Below are 5,152 nucleotides of genomic sequence, written 5' to 3'. Positions count from 1 at the left end.
ACTCTAGGGGTGACTCCCCTTGTGACCTTGGTGATGGTCTTCCTAGCCCTAGATTTTGTTCCATAATCGAATGGAACATTATGATAAGTGGGCTTGACCACTTGGGACTTAGGTTTGTGACCCAAACCTTTCTTGTCCTTGGACATTGGTTTTTGACCCTTAAACCCTAGAGATGACTTCTCCAAGTTCTTAAGAGCCTTTTCCAAAGTATCAAGTCTTGACCTCAAGACTTGATTATCCTTCTCTAATATCTCAATTTTTAATTTTTCATTTTTCTTGGAGGTATTCCTAGGCATGTGTCTAGTTGATTTGGGATTTCTACCTAGGTTCTCCTTAGCCTTAGATGAGTTAGTCCTAGGGTTGGCTTTCCTAGTGTTATCCTTATCTAGGCTCACATGTTTGGCACCTAAACATGTGTATCAATTTCTATAATTAACTTATCATTATTAGCAATAGCAATAAGGCTACTAGCATGTGTTCTATTTGAATTGCAAAAATGAGCCTTAGAGATTACCTTAGGGTTTGCCTTAGCTCCCCCTATCGATGTGCTCGTCTTCTTGTCCTTGTGAGGTTGCCTCCCCCTTGGACATTGACTCCGATAATGTCCCCTTCGCTTGCATTGGAAGCATACCACGTGCTCCTTGCCTTTGCGTGTCGGGACTCCGGCTCCCTTGACCTTTGGTGCCGGTGGAGTCTTCCTAACCCTCCTTGGACACTTACTCTTGTAGTGCCCAAATTCCCTACACTCAAAGCATATTATATGTAACTTATTTGAAATTACAATGCTTGAGTTACCTAGGGTTGAGGATGGATGAAGGCTCTCTTCCTCATCCCTTCCGGAGGTAGATGCTTCTTCTTGCTCCGATCTTGAAGAAGAGACCTCCTCCTCTTCTTCCTTAGACGTTGAGTGACTCTCAACTTCTAATTCGCTCCCTCCATGATGTGAGCTACTTGGCTCACTTGACTCCTCTTCATGGCTTGAAGTGGAGCTCTCCTCATGAAACTTGGCCAAGTTATTCCACAACTCCTTGGCGTTGTTGTAACCACCTATTCTACACAAAATGTCATTAGGTAAAGAAAATTCAATGATTTTCGTTACCTCATCATTGATGGTTGATTGGTGGATTTGCTCCTTGGTCCACTCCTTCTTCTCTAGGGTTTCTCCTTTCTTGTCCATCGGAGACTTGAAACATAATTGAACACAACTCCAATTTTCAAGGTTAGTCATAAGAAAATACCTCATTCTTACCTTCCAATACGCGAAGTCGCAGCACTCGTAGAATGGTGGAAACGTGATGTCTTCTCCGAGTCGATCCATTCTCTAGCTTGTGCTCCCCCGGGTGTTAATCCGACGAAGAGCAACCTTGCTCTGATACCACTTGTTAGGACCGATGGTCACGGCTAGAGAGGGGGGGGGTGTGAATAGCCGACCCCAAATCTTCGCGTTTCTTCCTACGATTAGGGTTAGTGCAGCGGAAATAACTAAATAGAAACGCAAAAAGGAAAGATCAAACCTCAAACTCGAACTCGACGATGTAACGAGGTTCGGAGATGAAACTCCTACTCCTCGGCGTGTCCGTAAGGTGGACGAAGCCTATCAATCCGTCGATGGATGAGTCCCCGGAAAACCGGCTAATATAAACTCCTTATGGGTGGAGAAACCTCACCACAAACTCTTGCAACAGCAAGATCAGAGTACAAGTACAAGATGTTGGTTGCTACTCGGAAAACCTAGAGGTTCCACTGTACAAAAATTTTATACAAAGATCTGAACCTTTTCCTAGCTACCATGTGTTCTTTTAAATTAAATTTTGGATCGCCTGCGGAACTTAACACGTTTGATCCAAAACTTAATCTATTTGTTCTTTTAGGTTTTGACTTGGATCTCCTGCGGAACTTTACACGTTTGATCCAAATCACCTAAGTTATTAATTCCATTAAATATTAATTTCCATAATTGGTTCCCAGTACTGACGTGGCGAGGCACATGGCCATCTTGGATATGGGAGCAACCACCACCGACTAGACAAAATCTTTTATAGAAAGCTAATATTTAATTTCCTAAAATAACTTTAGGTTAACCGAAAGGAACAATCAAATCACAAGGAAAAGAAAAACAAAAGAACACTATATCGAAAACAAATTCGAAACACTAAAATCGTATGCCTCTTGTATTTGGTATTATTTCCAAAAATAACTAGTATGATGCGGAAAGGAAAAATACTAATTATACCTTTTAGAAAGACCTCTTGATCTTCTACCGTATTCCTCTTCTAACCTCGGACGTTGTGTGGGCAACGATCTTCCGAGATGAGAACCACCAACCACCTTCTTCTTCCTTACAAGTTTCGGCCATCAAAACTTCTCTTAGGATGAAGAGGTTCGACCACCACCACCATGCTCCAAGGGATGCTAGAAACAAAACTTTCTTTCTCTCATTCTTCTTCTTCTTCTCTAGACTTGATCCGGCCACCATATAAATCTCCACAAGAGGATGAGGTTCGGCCATCAAAGAGAAGAGAGGAGGAGAGGATGGCCGGCCATACCAAGGAAGAAAAAGAGAGAGGAAAAATAATAGAGTTCTTGTCATGAAGGCACCTCTACCCCCTCTTTTATAATCCTTGGTCTTGGCAAATAAGGAAATTTTAATAAAAACTTCCTTAATTCCTTTGCCATGAAAAATAAATTTAATTGATATAAAATCAATTTCTTTTTTATTAATCAACATGGCCGGCCACAATAATCTAAGCAAAGGAAATTTAATTCAATCAGGAATTAAAACCTTCCTAATTTGTTTCCGGAAATTTTAAAAATAAAATTTCTCTAACAATTTATCCCTTCATGGTGATTTGTAAAAAAGGAAACTTATAAATTAAAATCTCTCTTTAAACATATGGATATTTATAAACAAGGAAAACTTAAAATCTTTCCTTTAAAAATAAATCTCCATGACAAGAAAGATTTTAATTAAAACTTATTCTCCTCTTAATTCCATGTTGACACATCATCAAACTTCTCATGTTGATTTAAATTTGCAAGCAAAACCAAACGTGAACAGAACTTATCACGTTTGACTTAATTGCCAAGCAAAACCGTGAACAAAGCTTTCTCACGTTTTAAGTAATTCATGTTGACTTAATTGCCAAGCATAAAAACGTGAATTGCTTCTCATGTTGATAAGCAACACCAACATAAGTTGATGTTTTGTTCACGTTGATTTCAACAATGTGAAGCTTACTTAGATAGCAACATCAACTACATAAATTAGAAGATGGGCTTAGATGGATACAAGATTTTATATAGAGGCTACGATAGGGACCGAGAGGAGGAATTGATTTTGGTCTCCCGATAAAATTAAGCATCCCGTGTTCGCCCCGAACACACAACTTAATTTTATCAATGATAATTCATTCCACTAGAGAACTATCATTGAACTACCACACCAATCCCAAATTACATTTTTGGGCTCCTTCTTATCATGAGTGTGTTAGTCTCCCTGTGTTTAAGATAACAAATGTCCACTAATTAAGTAAGTTACTGACAACTCGCTTAATTAATATCTAGCTCCAAGAGTAGTACCACTCAACTTCATCATCATGTCGGACTAAGTCCACCTGTAGGGTTTAACATGACAATCCTTATGAGCTCCTCTTGGGGACATTCTCAACCTAGATTACTAGGACACAGTTTCCTTCTATAATCAACAACACACACTATAAGTGATATCATTTCCCAACTTATCGGGCTTATTGATTCATCGAACTAAATCTCACCCATTGATAAATTAAAGAAATAAATATCAAATATATGTGCTTGTTATTATATTAGGATTAAGAGCACACACTTCAATAATAACTGAGGTCTTTGTTCCTTCATAAAGTCAGTATAAAAGGAACGACCTCAAATGGTCCTACTCAATACACTCTAAGTGTACTAGTGTAATTATATAGTTAAGATAAACTAATACCTAATTACACTACGACCTTCCAATGGTTTGTTCTTTTCCATTTTGGTCGTGAGCTACTGTTTATAATTTATAAGGTACTGATAACATGATCTTCTGTGTGTGACACCACACACCATGTTATCTACAATATAAATTAATTGAACAACTACATTTATCATAAATGTAGTCATTTGACCAATGTGATTCTTATTTCTAGATAAATGTTTATACCAAAAGCTAGGCTTTTAGTATACACTCTAACAATCTCCCACTTATACTAAAAGACTAAGCTGTCATATCTGCTGCCATACATCTGATTCCCATCCCTTCAACATGCCCATCAAAAGCTATTGCCTTAAGGACCTTAGTGAAAGGATCTATAGGTCATCACCTAATGCAATCTAGGCGGCAACAACTTCTCCTCGTTTATATGATTCCTCGTATTGGGTGGTACTTGCGCTCTATTGTGTTTACTTGCCTTATAGACTTATGGTTTCTTCGAGTTTGCTACTGCACCAACATTATTACAATAAATTGTAATAATTTTTGAAAAAATCAGAAATCATATCTAAGTCTATCTTGAGGTTATTGAGTCATTCAGCTTTTATGGCTACCTCAGAGGCTTGCCATATACTAAGCTTCTATGGTGGAGTCCAGAAAAACACCTATGCTTATCACTCTTCCATAGTTATGACTTTACCTCTCTAAAGTAAACACAAAACCCCGAGGTTGACTTATTATTGTCCCTATCTGATTGGAAGTCAAAATCCATGCAACCCACAAGGACTAAATTAACTGTCTTGTAAGCTAGCATATAATCTCTAGTGCCTCTAAGGTACTACAATATATGCTTTACTGCAGTCCACTGTCCTAGTCCAGGGTTACTTTGATATCTGCTAACTATGCCTTTGGCAATACAGATTTCTGATCTCGTGCATAGTATACATTAGGCTTCCAACAGCCGTAGTATAAAGAACTGCCTTTATTTCCTTTATCTCCTTTGATGTCTACAGAGACATATCTTTAGATAAAGTTACTCCATCCTGAAAAGGTAAGAAACCTTTCTTGGAGTTTTGTATGCTTAAAACGAGCAAGGATTTTTCCGATATATGAAGCTTGGGATAAGTAAAATATTCTTTTCTTGCGATCCCTTATTACTTTGATCTCAAGAATATATACATTCTCCCAAGTCCTTTATATCGAATT

The sequence above is a fragment of the Zingiber officinale genome, chromosome 6A (genome assembly GCF_018446385.1).
Source record: "Zingiber officinale cultivar Zhangliang chromosome 6A, Zo_v1.1, whole genome shotgun sequence".
In the NCBI taxonomy this organism is placed as follows: Eukaryota; Viridiplantae; Streptophyta; class Magnoliopsida; order Zingiberales; family Zingiberaceae; genus Zingiber; species Zingiber officinale.
Note: the sequence above shows the minus strand (reverse complement) of the source record.